We start from the raw sequence: 20,259 nt of genomic DNA, 5'->3' as shown, positions 1-20,259 counted from the left end.
AAGGACAGCCAAGTGCCCACAGATCCCCTCACTCTGCAGGGGTTCCTGCCCACTTACTGGGAACCAAGGCTTCAACCCAGGCAGGGTCGCCAACTAGCCGAACTTGGATCGAAGCCACATCTGTTTCAAATGGGAGAAAAGAATTGTCATCTATTATTTTTCTGACATCTGGCTGATTGTAAGTAAGCTTCCGCCCAAATGTTCCCAACCATAAAACATGTCTGGAACCCCACCCCCATCAGCTCAGGCACGTCATTCCTATGTCTACCTAAGTGACGTTTCCCACCAGAATCCTGGGTCTGATATTTTCTTACTGATGCAGAGAGCTCCCCGTAGTCAAAGGACTGTACCCTGCTCCGTATGGCTTTGTGTTCCTGTCCATGCCAGTGGTCATTTAAATCAACTCCAAGTTCGCTCTTGAAAATGCTGATGCTGTTCGATCAACCCTAAGTGTTCGTCTGTGTCGGCGCTCATCCCGAGTATGCAATGAGTGCTCTCATGGGCCCCGGAAAAGGGTCGCGTCAGCTCACACTCCTGCAAGTGGCGTAGAGCCTGTCCATTTTCTGCCCCCACCTGCTCTGAATATTAATGCTCTTTGCCAGTTTGTCAGGGACGCTGAGAACTGTTGCAAGTGCTTCTGGCCCTTCGTGCTCCCTAAGGCCCATCCTTTCCATTGCCGGCTCTGTAATCACTGACTGAAGGGCAGGCAATCTCACTGAGAAGAGAATATCCAAGGTTCTGCCTCTGAAAGGAGTCTTGGGAGAGTCTCATCACCCTTATCAATGGTGGCATTTTCGCAGGTTACTCAACACTTAGTCTCCAGTCCTGTAGTGGAGGTGACAAGGGTGAAGTGGATTTATGTTTTCAATTGGTCCTGGAACCTCGTCCCTGCTCTGTGACCCTCGTCCCTGCAGTGGCAAAGCACACTGGAAGTCTCCCATTTCGCATGTGGTCCTAAGACCTGGCTAAGTGCACTGGGTGTCTCAGCCCTGGGATTCCCTTGACACTTACTGTTCTGCAAAGAGGGTGCCTTTCTCTCCGCTCTCTGTATCCCAGACTCTGTAGGTGAAGTCCGGACCATCAGTATCTGCCTCTGCAGGTAGCCTGAGCACAGACTTCTGTTTAGTATATGTACTTAATTGTATATCCCTCCCAATTCATATATGAAAGCTTGTCTTAGCCCCCAGTGTGGCTGTGTTTGGAGACAGGCTCTTAGAGACACACTAAAAGTAAAATGAAGAGAAGAATGGAGTCCTGGTCCAGCATAACGGTGTCCTTCATGATAAGCAAAAACAGTTTCTTTTCTCCTTGTTGGAAGAGGCTACAAGAGCACACAGTGAGATGCCCACCTCACAGTGAAACTGACCTTGTCACCACCTTGACCTTAGCCAGCCTGCCTCTGTAACTGTGAGAGGCAGGTTCTGTTCTGGTCACTGTACGGGACTGCGTGTGGAGCTCTGGCGGAGATTCATTGGAGACACTACCAGGGCAGATGGGTGCCTGCCTCAGGCATTGTTTCTAGGCCAGTGGTTCAGGCATCGAACTGCTTCATGAAATGCGGATTGGGCTTCAGATTTAGGCAGTCTGAGTGGGCATGTGGAGTCACGATTCTAGCCGTTTCCACCGGTGCTGATGCCGCAGGTACCACCTTGCCCGGTAGTTTATTGAAGAGGTTCCAGGCAGGAGCTCAGAAGATGGGGGCGATGTTTTTACTGCCCAGCTGCAGAAGTGGCTTTACTCCAGGAGCTGCTGTCACCGTCTATAAGACGGGGATAGTATTTATCAGTTCATCTCATAGGGTTGTTAAAACTGCTGCACAGAGAAATCCATTTGGACCTCCTTTGCTCTTTGTACAGAGAAGTCTGGTGGGGCAGGGAGTGCATTTTTATTTTTGCCAAAAGGAAAGAAGTGAGTACTAAAGTATTCTAGTTTAAACCTCAAAGCAAAAGGTGTCTCTTCCTTTCTTCCCTGGGTGCTGCTTGGCTGTCCCTTCCTTTCTTCCCCGGGTGCTGCCTGGCCGTCCCTTCCTTTCTTCCCCAGGTACTGCCTGGCTGTCTCCTTCATGGGCCCCTAGGACTCTCTCTGTGCTTCTCTCACCTTCTCTTGGAAGCACGCATGGCGGCTTGGCAGCCGAAATTTCAGCAGCGACTCCATATTTGCATCCTCCTCTGTCAGGGTGTCTGGATGTCTTTGTGGTTGTGGAATGGAGGTTACGGAGCTTCTAATGCTCCCTAAGTGTGGCGCTACTTCTCTGCAGGCCTTGTGCTCCAAAAGGTTTTCGTTGCTCTGTTTTGTCACACTTAAAGTATATATGTGCGTGTATGCGTATGTGTATATGTGTGTGTATGTATATATACATGTGTATGTGTGTGTGTTTTACTTAGACAAGTAAAATTTGAGGATGCTGCTCTTTCAGAGATGTTATTACTCAGTGAAGCTAGTCATTAAGTACTTTGGGTCTTCGGTGAGCCTCTCAAGCCCATTGTATACCTTTAAGCCCCAAAGAGCTTTTGTAAGTCTTGTCTATTGATATTTATTATTTTACACATTAAACCTAAGCAATTTTACAAGTAGCTATTAATTTTAAAACATTTCTTTAGTTCCATTAAGTGCTAATTTAAGTAACTTGAGAAAGGCAATTATTTTCCAGAGCAAATGTCGCCACATCAAATTGTAAATTTCCCAAACAGTTATATTTTGTGAAAAATAATAGTTGTTTTCAAAAACAAAAGTTGAGCGAAGACAAATAGATTGCTTCATATCCTTTAAATCTCTCTGATGCCTGGTTCAGAAAGTGGATCTCACAGACATTTCCACAGTTGGTATGTTGTGATTTGTTGTTTTGATTAAAGAACATGAACCAGGTATGGCTTTATGTGGACATGTGTTGGGGGGAGGATTTTTAAAGCAGGACTATGATGACACATGCCTGTAATCCCAGCACTCAGGAGGCAGAGGCAGGCAGATCTCTGAGTTGGAGGCCAGTCTGGTCTACAGAGTGAGTTCCATTCAGGGCTACACAGAGAAACGCTGTCTTGGGGGGAAAAGGGCAGTTTCTTAAAGGTTACTTGAAGTTTGAAAACTAAATCTGATCAATATAATTTCTGTGCTTGGGTTCACTAACCCTTACTGGTGCATGCATTTTGAATGTGTCTTAAAATTTTATTTTTTGTATTTTACATGTATGAGTGTTTTACCTACATGTATGTATATACACCATGTACATGCCTGTGATGGTGGAGGCCAGAAAAGGGAACTGAATCCTTTGGACCTAGAGCTGTAGACAGTTGTGAACTGCCGTGTCAGGGCTTAGAAGCAAGCCTGTGTCCTTTGGAAGAGAAGCATGTGCTCTTAGCCAGTGAGGCATCTCTTCAGCTCCTTCCATGTGTGTGCCTTAAGCCGTTTTGCTTTGTAGTATCATTCATTGACTGTTTGGAAAATACTGGTTCAGTGAATTCCACAAACCATTCAAACACTGGCATTTCCTTACACTGTGTTTTAAAAACCAGAAGAGTCTTTTAAAAGCTGTTGGAAAATGTCAGGCTCGTGGCAGTAGATACCGGTTTTCCAAATTTTTGATTTTTGCTTGAATGCTCAAATTTTATCATTGGCAAACAAAGCTGCCAATTGTTTTCCTCGAAATGACAGATTATTTCGTTCGTTTCTGTAACGCCTGCCAAATCCTTAAGTCTGCAGAACCATAGTTTGTCAGTCACTTGTCTTTGAGTGGCAGTGGTGTTCTTAGAAGAAAGGTTGCCCTCGGTCTTCCGGTCTGCTTCTCAGTCTGCTTTGAACCAAGTGGCTTCTGACAGCCCCTGAAAGGTCGCAGGTCTAGAGAGGGCCGGGGTCCAGAGTATGGATGCAGTGCACAAAGGGCGTGAGCATATTGCAAGTTAGAGAAAAACATTCTCAGTGCACCAGAAATTATTAGGATGAAGGCTGTGTCTTGGAACCAGGACCTTGGAGGAAGGACGCCACACGCGGTCTCCACACCAGTGGGTAGAAGGTTGTCACCATGTCCCTTGAGTTGGAAGCTTGCCGCAAAGCATACCTTGCCTTGCCATGTACTCTTTCAAGATTGGCTGGCCTCAACACGTCTGTTAACTCTTTTGCAATTGTGCATAAATACAGTTGTTTAGTCTGAGAGGCTCTGATTGCCAGCCTGTCAACTGTGTAGATACATGCTGTATGTTCGGGGAAGATGGTCACAGTGAGCCCAGCCCTGTGTTGAGCGAGCTCTGGTCTGTGAGTCAGGATTGGGCTCTTCCTGACTGATGAGTGACCTTGAATGCAGCTCTTACCTTCTGCTTCTTAGTCTTTCACGGTCTGTGGCTTTGGGAGGCTTGGATCCCCTTCACAAAGGGGATTGTGGTGTGGTGTTCTCTCTCTCTCTCTCTCTCTCTCTCTCTCTCTCTCTCTCTCTCTCTCTCTGTGTGTGTGTGTGTGTGTACACACCTTACCCTGCAGATTCTTGTCATTTTGACAATCCAGACTCTGGCCTTGCAAAATATCACATTTCATGTATGGTTCTCCCTTCTCCTCACCTCCTTCTCCAGGCTGGAGTTTGAAGCCTGGGCATCCCGCATACTAGATGAATGTTCTGTTTTTGAACCACACCCTCAGCCCTACTGTTTGATTCCTTTGTGTACGTGGGTGTCAACGTGTTTTAGACTCATATGCATGTGTATAGACATGCATATGGGGGCCAGAGGACAACTCCACGTGTCATTCTTCACGATCTGTTTGCCTTGTTTTTGAGAAAGGGACTCTTGCTGGACGGAGACTCTTAGAACAGCCTGGGTTGGTTATCTATGGGACTCCTGGGACCACCCATCTCTGCTTCTTTAGCACTAGTTTTTATTTTTTCCATGTATTTATTTGTGCGTGTGTGTGTGTATACATGCCTGCCACAGCATGGGTGTGAGGTCAGAGGACTTCTTGGAAGAGTCAGTTTTCTCCTTGCACCATGTGCCTCCCAGGGAGCAAACCCTGGCCATCAGGGTGGCTAACTCCTTTGTCTTAGGAGCCATTCACTGGCTAGTGGCTTCTTTTTCTTCTTTTTATTTATTATGTACAGTGTTCTGTCTGTATATATGTCTGCAGGACAGAAGAGGGCACCAGATCTCATTACAGATGGTTGTGAGCCACCATGTGGTTGCTGGGAATTGAACCCAGAACCTCTGGAATAGCAGCCAGTGCTCTTAACCTCTGAGCCATCTCTCCAGCCCCTTTTTCTTCTTTTTTTATTTAAATGTGGGTGCTGGGGCTTGGACTCCTCATCTTTGTGAGACACTCTGTTGACTGAGCTGTGTCTCCCTGCCCTGGTTTTGGATGCAGGAGAAGGATTCTAACCACGAGTAAAGACGCTGCATCTCCTCAGCGGTCAGCTCCTGTGTAGGTAACATGTATGTTTATGGGGCTAACCTGGGCGTGAACATTGTCAGGTGAGCTGGGTAAGGCTGGTGCACGACAGGGAGAGAATCCCTAATATTTGTGGACTGACTGCTGTAGGCAAGGTGTTCTGTTAGTGCTGCTGGGACAGTCTGGTGAAGCTGCATCTCCATGATCTCCCGGGTTCTAGGTACTGCCCTTCTCTCAGTCCACCAGCTGCGTCTCCATGGTCTCCGGGTTCTAGGTACCGCCCTTCTTGCAGGCCCACCAGCTGCGTCTGCATGGTCTCCCCGGGTTCTAGGTACTGCCCTTCTCCCAGTCCACCAGCTACATCTCCATGGTCTCCCCGGGTTCTAGGTACTGCCCCTTCTTCCAGTCCCACCAGCTGTGTCTCCATAGTCTCCCTGGGTTCTAGGTACTGCCCATCTTCCAGCCCCACCAGCTGCATCTCCATGGTTTCTCTGGTTCTCCAAGTGCCACCAGCTGCTTCTTCATGTTCTTCCCAGGTTTTAGGTACTGCTCTGCTCCCAGCCTCACCAGCTACATCTCCATGATCTCCCCGGGTTCTAGCTACTGCCTTTCTCCCATCCCCATGAGCTGGGATATGGGATAAAGCTCTGTTATTCTCTTGATGACTGTTTCAAGCTCCTTTAAGTGTTGATGAGGTGTCACAATTGGACGACATTAATCTTTGAGAGGCAGTGATTTCATAAATGAACTTTGATATTTATAAACTTAACTTCTGATCACGGTCAGTAAAAACCAAAGCTGAGAAAATGCTGGTGTTAAATCATGGACCCGTGTTGGAAGGGGTCCATGGCTGTTGGCCCTGTCAAATGATGACAGTCATCTTGGCTGCAGCCTTGGGGCGGATTCAGGAACAAAGGATATGATGTGTCGACCGGGCACTGAATAACTTCCTGTTTGCCTGTCTCAAAGGCTAGAATCTCAAGTTCTGGTGAATTATTTCTTGAACTATTTATCTTTTAAAGATTTGTTTTATGTGCTTGAGTGTTTTGCCTACGTGTATGTGTGTGTACCACACATGTACCTAGTGCCTATATAAATCATCACAGGGTATCAGATCCCCTTAAACCCGAATTACAGGTAGTTGTGAGCCACCATATGGGTGATGGTTCTCTGCAAGAGTCCTGACTGGTCATCCCCCAGCACTGTGGATTGTGATTTTTCATTCCTCAACAGGATGTTCACCTCCTGCCTTATCTTAGTCACTGCCAGTAAGTGCTGAGGATAAAGCCTGGTAGGAGCTGCCCTACAGAGGGCTCCACAGCCTGGGCTTCCAGAACTGCCCTCCTTCCTCTCCATGGAGAGTGAAGGTTGTAGATGCTGGTGTTAAGGGTGGTTGTGGGGATGGAATTTCCTGTTTTCTTGCTGAGAACTGTGTCTGTCACCTGCACAGTCAGGAGTTCTGAGGAACAAGGTGCCCCAAGGTCGCCCCTCAGACAACCACAGTGGATGGTAGACATTTGCGTGTCTTACCGCCCTGAGCATTCTTACGGGGAGGTGTCCACAATGGCTGACCCATCTTCACAGCATCCCCGGTGACATCTACCTTCTTGGCTTATTCACGAAGGAAACTGTGGTGCTCACTTGTCAGTAAAGTTATTTTTATCCAGTTCATGGGAAATGGGAAAAAGATGTTTAGGATGTGGTCCTTGTTGGAACATTATGAAGTGTGGGGTGTGTGTTCCGAACCCTGACTTGTTCCTAACCCAAGGGCTGCAGCTGTGCGGAAGGCTTGTGTTTCTGGTGACTGTGGAGGGAGGGAGGGTAGTGCATTTACTCCAGAGAGAGTGCTTCAGCTGGCCCTATTGTCTCAGGACCCGTATACAAAGGAGGCCTGCAGATTCCTCTGCCAACAAGTGTCCAAGGCCCTGCTTCCTTTCTTGTAGGTGCCTGGGGGCACAAGGTCCCTAAGCCGCCTCTTCACCCGGCCCTAAGAGATGTATTCTGAGAAGTGAGCTTACTGAACCCCAGAAGTACACAATGTGCCTAGTAAAAAATCTAGGCGTGGATGCACTTTTAGGCAGGAAGGACTAGTTACATCAGAATTACTAGTAGTAGCTTAGTAATTTTACCTACTGGAGCTTCGGGGCTGGAGAAGGTGGCTCAGCCGTTAATAGTGCTTACTGCACTTGCAGGGGAATTAAACCCACATGGCAGCTAACAGTTTCCAGTTACAGGGGGTTCAGCATTCTCTCCTGACCGCCACAGACTTGCACACACAAGCACATAGTATTTATACATATATTCTCTCTCTCTGTCTCTCTCTGTCTCTGTCTCTCTCTCTCACACACACACACCACAAACCAAACAAACAAACCCTCCTATCCAAAGCTTCACTGAGCTGATGATGTAATATGTATTTGGCATGCCCATATAGTCACTTTAAAAAAAAATCAGTCTTTATCTATTGTTTCTTGAAGTTATTTCTTTTAAAAAGTGTTTAGCTGTGTCAGTTTTAGAAGTTATCTCATTGTCATCAGAGTATTTCCATCACAGACTCTCTCGGGCAGGTTAGCCGTGAGTGGCAGCACTTGCCTTTAATCCCAGAAATCCAGAAGCAGAGGCAGGTGGATCTTTTTGATTTTGAGGCCAGCCTGGTCTGTTAGCAAGTTCTAGGACAGCCAGGGCTACACAGCTAGACCCTGTTTCAAAAACAAACAAAATAACAGCCAAAAGAACCAACCTCCATTAGCATCTTAAGAGTGACGCTTTTGGCCGGATGTTCATAGCACACACCTTTATTCCCAGCACTCTGGAGGCAGAGGCAGGTAGATCTCTGTGGATTTGAGGCCAGCCTGGTCTAGAGTGAGTTCCAGTACACAGAGAAACCCTGTCTTGGAAAAGAAAGAAGAAGAAGGTAGTGCTTTCTCTGCCTTCTGCCGGTAGGACACTGAGACCTGGAGACTGAGAGGCTGTGACAACGGATCCAGGCCACCCAGCCAGATTGCCACATTTCAGGTTAGGGATGCAGAGGGCAAGCACTGGGTGCTGTTGCAGAGGGGACCTGGTTTGGTTCCCAGTGGCCACCTTCCAACTCACAACCATTTGCAACTGCAGTTGAGGGAGCAGCGAGGACCACGCACACATGGTGTGCATGTGTGTGTGCAGGCGGGACACCCAAGCACATAGAATAAAAATACTTTTTTATTTTTCAGGTCAAAGCACGGAAGTGTTTGAGCGTGCTGACTGCTGATTATGTACTGGGTTTTGCGTTAAGTGCTTTTCCACAGTCTGATCTCTTCTTCAGGAATTAGAGGTAGGCTGTTTAACAGCACTTTATAAACCAAAGAAGGTCCCGGAAGGGCAGGTCACATGCCTTCTGTGTGGCTCACAGTGTTCTGTCTCCTTTCCCTTCCTATGTCACCTTTTTTTTTTTTTTTTTTTTTTTTTGCCCTCCCCTCCAACTGCTGTTTCAAGACAAAAATCTTTCAGCCCAAATGGGTATCAAACTGATGAATCTAGCTGAAGCTAGCCTTGAACACAGGTCCCCGTGCCTGTCTTGAGTGCTGGGATTACAGACAGGTGCCACCATACCTGGCCTACAGTCTCTAAAAACAGAGCCCACCTGCTTCTTTCCGACTTCACTGTGCCAACTGTGTGTGACAAACTTCCGCCTGGTCCTCCTCTGCCTCGGGCCTTTCCTTCCCATCCTTCCCCTTTGGTGGCTCCTGACCTCCTTTGGTGTCTGTACCGGCACGTGTTTGCATGTGTAACCAAACAATGCTTTTAGTACTTACCAAGAGCTGGGCATTGCTGTGTTTGCAAGTGAAAATGCTTCTTCTGAAGTAAATACTGTTGGCATTTCCACTTACACTGAGGCCCGGAGAGGGCAAAGAACTGTTCCAGGGGCTCTGGCATTGGTTTGCACCCAACTCTTCTTCCTTTAGAGTTGACAAACACTAACTAGTTCTTGATCAACACTAACTAGTTCTTGATCAACCCTCTCTTTTTCTCAGCTGTTAGAAGCAGTATCCACTCCTCACTGGAACCTGGGCTGCACAGCCCCAACTGTGTGTTAACCAGTTCCCTGCATGGTTAGTGCACCACACGGTACCCATTTCCCTTCTCCATGCTGTTTCCTCACCTGCATGTCAGGATGCTGTTGGTTTTTTCTCCCCTCATCCGCACGTTCTCTGACAGTCTCCCCCCCACCAAGATGGTGCCTTCCATCTGATGGTGAAAGGCTTGCACAGCATCTTCTGCTTGGCCTTCTCTGGTTAGCATTTTGCTTTCCCCTTACTCTGCCTCGGGAGAGCCACGTGAATTTGCCTTGTACCTCTCTTCCTGCCCACACGATCCTGCCTTCTGTGTGCTCCACAGTTCAGTGAGTGATGTTAACCATTCCCTCACCCAGGCCAGAATCCCAGTTGTCCAGAAGCCAGGGAGTGTGTGGTTGGTGGCTGTCCTGTCTTTTCCTCAGTGCCAAGATGATCTTCCTGCTCCTGTCTTACACTAAATCCTACTTCCCTGTACTGTGATATTTTCTGAAGTCTTGTCTTTCTACAACCATAGCTCAGGCCTTGGCAACGGCTTGAATTCAGGAAGGATTATAGGACCTTCATGATCTGGGACACCCTCTCCTACACACACACACACACACACACACACACACACACACACACACACACACAGCCTCCCTGATGTATGTGTGAACATTTGAGTGTGTTCTGTGCTCTTTAGCCATAGGGAAGAGTCTGGTGGCTTAGTTATCTTTTGTTGTTGAGCACTGACCCCTGAGCTTTGCATGCTCTGAACACACACCTTTACCTCTCAGCTCTTGCCCGTGAATCTTACACCATGATGAAAAACCTCTGTATTTCCTCCACTTAATTCATTAGCACCAGGCACGTGACTGTTGAGCTCTGGCTGCAGCAACTGTGACAGACAAACTTGAGTTTTTGAACTTTCTCTTTACTATCTGAGGATGTAGCTCCGTTCAGGCCCGAGAATGTGGGTAGAAGGTTGCTAGGTTCTTTGGCCCTGTTGGTAGGAAACAAACACCCAGCTATGCTTCCTGTCCTCCCTAGGTTTGGGAAGGGCCAGAGCAGGTGATTACACAAGCACGAGGTAGGGAGGTAGCAGAGCATGCTGTTCTTCTGGATGGCACAGGATTAGCAGAAATAGTGATGTTGTAATTCCCACTTCGGTTCATGCGCCTGCCTGTGTGAGGAAAGGCCCCGAGGAGCCAGCACAGCCCAGCTTCTGTGCTGGGAAAGGAGGTGCTGCTTGTGCACCGAGACATTGTAAGATGGCTGATTCTGGCATGCCAGCCTTTTCTTCATGTGCCCATCTAGGGGAGGTATTGGACATATTTAGAGGCACAGCAGGGAATATTGAAATGGTTCACAGTGAAAGAAATATCAAAATATAGCCCATAGTCAGAGCTTAACTTTGAAAAGGGGTGCACGTCCAAAGAACAATAGGAAGAATGGAAAGAACTCCATCACAGTTAAAGAAACAGACAACTTGCATTTGTTCTGCAGGGCGGTGCCCGATTCTGGCAGGTCAAATTCTGTAATTACTAAATTTGCGTGTAGTGAGGACAAGTTATCTAGATTCTGGTGGTCCAGACAATTTCAAGTACAAAGCAGCATGTAAAAATTTTTTCTAGATCTGGGTAGTGGTGGCGCACACCTTTAATCCCAGTAATTGGGAGGCAGAGACAGGCAGATCTCTGTGAGTTCAAGGCCAGCCTGGTCTACAGAGCTACAGAGTTCCTGGACTAGCTCAGAAGCTACTAGAAAACTCGAACCCCCCCCCCTTTTCTTTAAAAAAAAAAAAAACTAGAAGCTGTTTCACTACTTTAGGGTAGTGGAGTTTTAGGACAACCAGGTCTACACAGAGAAGCCCTGTTTCAGAAAACAAAACAAAACAAACATGAAAATCTGAGATATGTTTGCTTTTGCCACTGGTGTGGATTGGCCTGAAACCAAGTAAACAGTGAGAAATCTTTAGATAGATTCATCCCCTCCCCGCCACCCGTCTGTCTGTCTGAGACAGGTCTACTGCATAGACCTGGCTGTTCTGGAACTCTGAGATCCTCTTTCCTCTACTTCCTTAGTGAGGATTAACGATTTTTGCCGCCACACCCAGCTGAACTCTTTAGAATCTTCGTGATAGTTTTATAGCAAAACCTCTTAAAATTACCTCTGAGAAATGGGCATGAGGTAGAGAATTCTCTCTGTTTGTAGATGTGGTAGACACTGGGATAGGAACTTGGAGTGTGGCTAGGTAGGATATGCTATAAATGTGATTACTGAGGACAATAATCTAACATTTTAATACATTTTTTTGTTTTGTTTTTTGTATTTTGTTTTTTTGTTTTTTCGAGACAGGGTTTCTCTGTGTAATAGCCCAGGCTGTTCTGGAACTTGCTCTTGTAGACCAGGCTGGCCTTGAACTCCCAGAGATCCGCCTGTCTCTGTCTCTGCCTCACCAATGCCCAGCTTTAATACAAAAACTTAATTAGCAGCCGATGCAGACGGTCAGGTTTGATAAAATCTTTGAAATGGATGAGTGCGGCCGCCTGAGGTCTTAGTAGGTCTAAGTAGGTCTTAGTCCTTACTTTAAAGTTGGATAGATGTCTGGTTCTTCATGTAATCTTCTGCTTAAACCAAGTATAAAATAAACCGAGGAATCTTCCCAGGCAGCCTTATAAACCACTGCAGTTACTCTCCAGGTCTGGACATAGCTCATCTGACCACATGGAACCTTTCTTACCGTGAGGATCTGTCCTTCCGTCTTGCCAACTTAAGCTGTACTTCAGAATTAATCTGTGATCAAAACGAACACGTTGTAGACATTGGGAGATGGAAGACTTCTTTTCGAACTGAAACCCAAGATTTGCAATAGCAGCCTAGTTACAGTAGTCCTGCCCGCTCACACGGAAAGCGCAGAGTCAGAAGCGGCTTGGGAGGTGATTTTCAGTGGAAATCAGGTTATTACAGTCAGCTTTCAAAATAGCATGTTGATGTGGGAAAATAGTAACAGTTTGTTAGGAAATTCAATGTAATAAAAAGATTGAGCTTATGAGTAAATTTGCTTAGATATTAAAAGTGTCTTATCGAATTAATTTTTCTGCAACACAGAGCTGCTTGGGGAAGGTAACCTGCACGGTTCTGTGGAGTGAGAGAGAGCAGCTTATAGTTGAGCCTTGCCTGTAGATGCCGGAAAATATAAGGTTAAATATATGGAGCTTGTGGAGAAAAGCCTTTCTAATCACAAGCTAATGTGAGCAGAGCATTTAATTGGCCCAGAGACACATCAGGGTGGCTTTAGTGGCATAAAACTGGCAGTTTTGATTATTCTCAAATACTTGAATGTAGTAAATGTAGGCGTAAAGATGTTTTACAGCTATGTTAAAGTTTGAAATGATTTTGAAATAGTGGGTATGAAACTATTCGCTCTGCATTCCGGCCTAATTCCCTCTCACCTGTCAACCTGATTTATTTGAAATCGGAATTGAGTGACTCGCTTATTGAGTGTGTAGCTATGTTTTCCGCTGTTCTTGCTGTGGATCTAACCTTCCGAGTGTACCTGCAGTTTTCTAAAGCACTTTCTCAGATGCTCTTCGGACGTCTCAACCGCCTTTATGATTCTGTCTGTTGCTACACTGCTCGCTTCTCTGGAAATCTGATCTTAAATGATTCCCGAGCATTTCTCTTCTGTGTTAGTCTGGTGCCTCAGGCATCAGCTAGTCCTAGAAGGCCTCCAGCTTGCTGAGGGGCCCCTGCTTTCTCTCCTATGGCGACGGTCAGCATTTTTGGAGTGTGTGACAGGGCCATGCTGAGTGGCATGCAGCATGAAGACCATGCTGAATTTGTCTTACTAGGTGTGGTAGGAGGCGAGCTGCCTCTGGGCTAAGGTCAGGCTGGTTCCTGCCTGCTCATGCTCTACCTTCAAGGAACTGGCTTCAGGGATGACAGTTGAGGCTGGGTTGCAGAGTGAAGGCCTTTCTCTGAAGGATGTAATTTCTGATTTTTTTTGTACCAGAGTGGCACAATTTGGGGATGGGGCAATATGATCGTTTTGATCATTTAGAAAAAAATGCCTGGGCCCTCAGTGTTTGGAGTTGTTCGCCCAGTCCTGTTTGATTTGTTACCTTTAAAGCAAACACCAGTTCTCAGCTCGTAGGGGTTGGGGGGTTCTCATCTGAAAGGCAGTTTAGACTATCCAGACATCTCAAGGTTATGTAGAAATAACTGAAAGGTTTCAGCAAGAACCTGTGAAATAGAACATTGTGTAATGTAGCACTAGACTATTGTTAACTGAATTTTCTTGCTTACCGAAATGGTCAGTAAGCCGATGGACATATCTTTAATGTAAACCACTCTTAGATGCCCTCTGCTTTTCAGATTTGCCACCGAGGACTGGAGGAACTTTTTTGGATGAAGTCAGTATTGTTGGCCAGTTGCAGATGCCAGCAGGGCGGCCTTTTCCCCTTTAAATGCTTTGTCATTGTATGGCTTGCTTGGTTCCCTGAAACAAGTGTCTCTTGCTATTGTTTGTTCTCATTTGAAGTGGTCCTCCATCCTGCCACAGAGGGAAAACTCCCGGTCTGAGAGCAGGGTGTCCCAGCATTCCTATGCAGAACCCATCGTGGGGCTGGGGTGGCTTGAGACTCTATTTCTCCTAGCAGGCAGAGGTCCGTGTTCCTGTCCTTACAACCCTCCTCAAGTGTAAGTCTCCAGGAAGAGTCAGGGCATTGACAAAACACAAAGCAGAGTGAGTGCGTAGTGCTTTGTCACCCTCAGCTAGGTGGCCCTACCAGGGAGGGTCTCAGAACCAGCTCGAGGAGGGAGTCTGGAAACATCTTCAGACAGGTGTTAACAAGGACCTTAGATGAGAAAGAAGCCCAGCTGCCCTTGAGGGGGTGAGGAGGCCAGAGGAAAACAGGTTGCAGAGGGGTGGTTGTTAATCCTTCAGGGTTTGATATACCTCAGAAGGGAGTGTTAGGGCAGAGGGAAAGGATTTTGGGGAGTTCAGAATGGAGGGTTACTCGGGCACCCGAGGACAGCATGTGTCCAGCCACACTCAAACATTTATACTGGATCCTGAAAGCCAAGGGAAGGCCCTTAAGGATTTCACGAGAAGCAAGAAATGACTCAATAGCACTACAGAGGATTGGCCATGCGTGGGACTTGGCAGAATCAGGGCACCTTCCAATTTGATGTTCTTCACTAACCCCCAGTGGCCTGACCAGGACGAGGAGGTGGTGGAGGAGGAGGATGAAGAGGAAGGGGTGGTCCGGGTCCAGATGGACCTGAGACAGGGTGAGCGAGTTCAGAATATTTGAGGAGGTTTGCTAGAGCAGCAAGCTGCCTGGGGACAGGGCCATATCTGTCTGTCTCAGCATTGTGTATGCAGGGTGTCAGATGGCCGCCTGTGGTCTTACATCATCACGATTGCTTATTGCCTGCTGAAAAAACTGAGAGCCCTCTGTGCAATCCTTGTTAAGCTTTAAAACTTACTTTGTGGTTCCGGTGATCAAATCCAGGGTCATATGCTTGCCAAGCAGACATGCTACCCTAAGGTGCATGACCAGTCCCATGGTTTTCATTCACTCATTCATTCATTCATTCATTCATTCATTCATTCATTCATTCATTCAGTGGTGTTTTTGAGACAGGGTCTCACTCTGTAGCACTGGCTTGGAATTTGTTATGTAGACCGGGCTGGTCTTGAACTCACAATGATCCACCTGCCTCTGCCTCTTGAGTTCTGGGATTAAAGGTGTGAGTCACCATGCTCAGCTCCCGGTTTTAGTTTTGATACATCATTTGGACTAAGGCAGGCTTTCAGAAGGAACTCCTATCTTTCTAAACACTTTTCTGTATAGTTAAGAATTATTCCTCTCATAGCTAAACTTCTCAAAAACAGAAATGTTAGAAAATAGAGAAAGGAGAGATTTTATAGGTTGAAAGTTTATCTAGGGGGCTGGAGAGATGGCTCAGAGGGTAAGAGCACTGACTGTTCTTCCAAAGGTCCTGAGTTCAATTCCTAGCAACCATATGGTGGCTCACAACCATCTGTAATGGGGTCTGGTGTCCTCTTCTGGCCTGCAGACATACATGGAAGGAATGCTGTATACATAATAAATAAATATTTTTTTTTTTAAAAAAAGAAAGTGTATTTAAAATGGATATTTGGAAAAAAATCCACATCACAAAGGATGGTATTGGCGTTTGAAATAATACTAACCTTTGTGATCAAGAATGGGTACTATTTAGTATGGCCTCTTTCTGGAAAGGGTCTTCAGGGAGAAATGAATGGCTTTGCTGTCCTGGGCTTTCTGCACCGATGGAGGTGTTCCCTGCGTGCACTGTCTGATGAATGGCTCTTGAGAACTTGACTGCGGTTGGTAAGAGTAAGAACTGCATTTTAATTTTTTTTTTTAGTTTTGATGATTTTAAATGGTAACGTGGCTACTAGCTGCTGGTGTAGACAGCGCGATCTTAGCACATCAGCAATGCCCAAGCAAACAAGGGAGGAAGAAGTGTGGACTTGGCCAGAGAGTTCCGGAAGGGCACCACTTGGTCCAGCAGGCAGATCTGAAGCTGACTGGTGATGAACCGATCTTCTGATGTTGTTTGGAGGCACTTCCCGAGTCCTTCATCTGGATGCCTGTCAGCTGGATAGATGCCCTTCCCAACAGCAAGCATTGGCCCCATTGGACTTTCCTCTCTCCAAGTTGGCCGTTGGAGGCTGTGTTGGGGTAGAGAGATGGCCGCCCGTGGGCGCTGTCCAGGGATTCTCAGCAGAGAGCGCTATATCTTCTATGTGTGCATCTATCATCACCACAGTGATTCCGTTCTCTTGGGGTGTGAGTGGCCTCTCTTTGGGCCATGGTGAGGGTGCTGGTGTGCTGTGTGCCAGTTCACACCATTGGAGACTGATGGCCGCTTCCCTCCGACCAGAATCTGCCAGTTCTCAGGTCCTTCAGAGGTAGGGAAGTTGAAAGAGCCACAAGTGAAATTAGCTGTAGCCAAGAAATCCTCGGTTTCTCAGTGCATACCCTAGGTCTGCACACTTGCCAAGGTGTGCGGGATGTTCGTGGAAGAGTTCTGCCGTCTACATGGTTGAACTAGAGGAACCGTTTGCATCTGACAGGTGTTTGCAATTCGCCTGTTTCTGACAAGAACTCTGCAGCTCTGCAGTGCTACAGTAAAACTCAGGTGTACAGAAGGGTGGTGGTGGCGCACGCCTCTAATCCCAGCACGCAGAAGGCAGAGGCAGGAGGATCTCTGTGAGCTTGAGTCCAACCTGGTCTTTAGAGCTAGTTCCAGGACTGTTATACAGAGAAACCCTGCCTTGAAACAAAACAAAACAAAACGAAAAATCCAAACAAAAAACTCAAATGCACAAATGCTGCTGTGCGTTCAGAATCATGCGGTAAATAGGAAATGGTTAAGTTTGAGGTTGGCAAGTCTCTGCATTAAGTAATCAGTGTGACACTGGATAATAAAAACTAACCTATTACGAAGTCGTTTTACATTCTTAAATATTAATAACTTCTTGTTGACCTCTTGTGTATCTGCTGCTTGCAATGCTGATTTTTTTTATTTTCAATTTAAAAAATTTTTAAGAATTATGTCCATGGTTCTATATGTGCTAGGCAATCATTGAGCCATATCCTCAGCTCAGCAAGCATTGAGCCACATCCTCGGCTCATTGCTGGTTCTTTGTGCTGTTGACTTGTTTCGCTGTGCATGTTTATTTCCAGGGAAATGACCAGCAGTCCCTGCCTGGTTCTCTTGCGTGCTTGTTCTGGAAACTGTCTTAGAAGGGATTGAATTTACTCCTCTTTGAAGAAGCATTGTTTTATGCCCCCCGAATAAAGGAGGCCCAAGACTGGCTTCAGTCTTCTGCCTTCTTAGCCATGCGTCACTTTCCATTGGGGGTACTGTTTGTCATTAAGATGTTTGTTATAAGACACTTAGTCCGTTAACCTATAAAAGGGTTTTTTGTCTGTGAAGAGGAGCTTAGGGCAGGAGGCCCAAAAGTGCTCACCAGCTCAGAACTGCTTCTAGCTGATATTGTGGTGTACTTCTGCCCATGCTGATAGTTCTCTTAGGTAACAGTTTTGCACCCTCTTGCTCACTTCCGAACGCATGTCTTGCGAATGCTCCTTCAGTTCACACCAGGTTTCATAAGGGTTAAGTGGAAAGTATGGAAATGCATTTCACTCTCTTCTGGCCACTTTTAATACATAGCTCCTAGAAAGTGAACGCCTTTTTCTGACTGTGACTCACGTGTGGCCCATTTAACAGTAGTGTGGAGCCATAGGCAATGCGGACATTGAGTGTGCAGGAGGATGAAACCTTCACAATGGAGTTTTATTTTAAATATTTTATAAAGCCAGAATATCATATACTGCAGCTGCAACCTGGGCATTCAGATGGTCTTAATCCAATAAAAAGGCGATCAAAATCAATCAATTAATTAGGTTCGCTCAGGTCAGAAGTATGGAGCATAGTTACCAGGTGATTCCTGGCACCATTGCCAGTTGGTCCTAGGGGTCAGCAGAGGAGCGAGGTGGTGTTGACGGCCACAATGCTAGCCGTCACCAATGGTAGACTGCAGAGCCACAGGTTTTCATCTCCTCTGCTGGGGGCACACCTGAGTGTGGTCACAGCTGCACCGGGTGACATGCTTACTTGATACCATTTAATGCTGGCATTTTTCATGCCTCCGGGAGCGGATTCTTAATGGGAATGAGTAGGGAACCGGAAGGAGGGGAACAAAGCCAAGTGTCTGGTATAATTACTCTCAGTGAGGTCCTGTTTTGTCTCATGCCCGCACACTGCCTTTCCCCTTCTGCTGGACCCTTAGCTGGAGAAATGCAATTGCCAGCTTCACTGTAGCTGCTCCACGCTGGCTCTGGATGCCCCTGGCTCCGTGGTCCTGCAGGAGGGAGAGTACCAGGGGGCCTCTGTGCAGAGGGGGCCAGGATCTTCCCAGGCTGTATAATCCCCCTCCCCCGATGCTTGGTGGGCCCCAGCCAAGGAAGCTGTTGGGGCATGAAGCAAGATCTTCCAGAACATATAAGCCATACTACTTTCCTTAAGCTGGTGCGTGGCAGGCTTAAGATGTTTCCGAGTTCATGGTACCTATTTATTTCCTGGAAAGTTAAGAGCGAGACTCGACAAAGTGAAGACTGACTTTTTAAGCTTTTTGGGTTAGGCACAAGTTTAGTTTATCGTTCTTTGTTGCATTTGGTTCTGGATTTTCAGCCGTTCTCTGGCAAAGCAGCACATTTCCGTCAGAACGGCTTTCACGTGTGCCCGGTTCTCCAGTCTGACCTCTGCATTTGGAGAAAGTCGATCAGAAAACTGACGGCAGTTAGTGGCAGAGTGAGGAGACCTTTGCTGTTAGCTGGCAGCTGTCACCTGAAAGCCCCAGACCCGGAGACCCTCTCAGGTGTCGTGTCTGCAGTGCTGACAGTGAGCAGGAATGTTGTTTACATTTTCATAGACAGAGCTCCCTCCGTGGTAGGAATATGTTAGAATAGGGCAGGTGGAGCGGATGGTGTCTGTCTCACTGGGTGGCTTCTCAGCAGAGTTGCTCATTTCCATATCCTCGCAGAAGTGCGCGGCAGAATCCATGACCGAGTTTGCTCAGGGCATCGCCAGAACGTCTTCACCGTGTGTGCTTCTGTGCCCCAAGTGGGTCAGTATCACACAGTGTCTGGTGTGCTTGTAAGAGGAAATCAATGGGTTAAATTCCAAAGATGTCTAAGATTTCGGGCATTTTTCTTATATGAACTCATTCTTTATTATGTTGTTGATTGAACAAGCAGTGGACAAAAGCACTTGTCTGTTTTGCTGGTTGAAGCATTCTTCAGATGAAATTGGCTATTTTTATCTGACCCCAGACCTATCAGAAAGAGTTTACAGAGAAGTCAGAGCACCTTCAATATATATATATCCCCCTCCTATGCTAACAGTCTGGCTACACTGCTGCAGCTCTACGTCTAGACTGCTTGCCTAGGAGGTAGAGGCCTGCCAGCTAGCCACACTCCCTCCTGCTGTGTCCTGCTTTGTCCTGTAAGAGTTTGAAAAGGTCTGGTGGATATTTTTAACTTGATTCTGTTAAAGTAACATCCAGTTTTGACTAGTTTCTGAAGAGGCCTCTGTCTCTACCAACAAGAATAGTCACCGGCCGTCCGCTAGTTTTCCTGAGCGGTCACTTTGGGTCCTTAGCCCTCGGCAGAGCCGACGGTGGGGCATAATGAAGCCGGTGTCTGGACCCTGCCACCGTCCGCCCCATAGATCTGGAACGCGGTGGGCCCGGAGCCATGCGTCAGATCGTTCCTTGTGGAGAATGAAAGCTCTTCTTTTAGTCCGCCTCTGAATCCTGCCTATTCCTGCTATTAACATAATGAAATTATGAATTTATTGTGCTGTTCCCAAGCCTGCTTTTCAGCCTCATTATGGGCGCTTTCTTGTCGGAGGCCCGTGTTGCCGCCGCGCAGTTGTATGTGGGCTGTAAATATCTAATTTGTACAAAATGACTGATTTTGGTATTTGTGTAATCCTCCAGTCAATTTCACTAAGTTGGGCTTTTCGCGGTCCTTGGTGCTGTGCTCATCTGATTACCGTGATGCTCAGGGGAGTGGGGTTAAGGGCGCCTGTTGGTAACCAGAGCATTTCCAGGGCTTCGGTTCAGCAGATGGGTTGCTTGGCTATGTTCATACATCTGCCTGCCTGCCTGCCTGCCTGCTGTGGCAGCTGCTGCTGCTCCATGTTGTGTTCTTTTGTTCCGTTCCATCCAAGAACGCAATGTGAGGAAGTGTAGTGAATGGATTAATTTAAGGTTAAGGTTAGTGTTTTGCTGGCTTTC

General features: G+C 46.9%; 1 protein-coding gene across 4 annotated transcripts in view; it reads left to right on the top strand.

The window, feature by feature from the left end:
• Chd7 (chromodomain helicase DNA binding protein 7) overlaps positions 1–20,259 on the top strand; it is a 179,431-nt gene that overhangs the window by 39,622 nt on the left and 119,550 nt on the right. The window lies entirely within an intron of this gene.

The sequence above is a fragment of the Chionomys nivalis genome, chromosome 16 (assembly GCF_950005125.1).
Source record: "Chionomys nivalis chromosome 16, mChiNiv1.1, whole genome shotgun sequence".
Taxonomy (NCBI): domain Eukaryota; kingdom Metazoa; phylum Chordata; class Mammalia; order Rodentia; family Cricetidae; genus Chionomys; species Chionomys nivalis.
The sequence above is the reverse complement of the archived record's forward strand: the minus strand, read 5'-3'. Positions and strand labels throughout refer to the sequence as shown.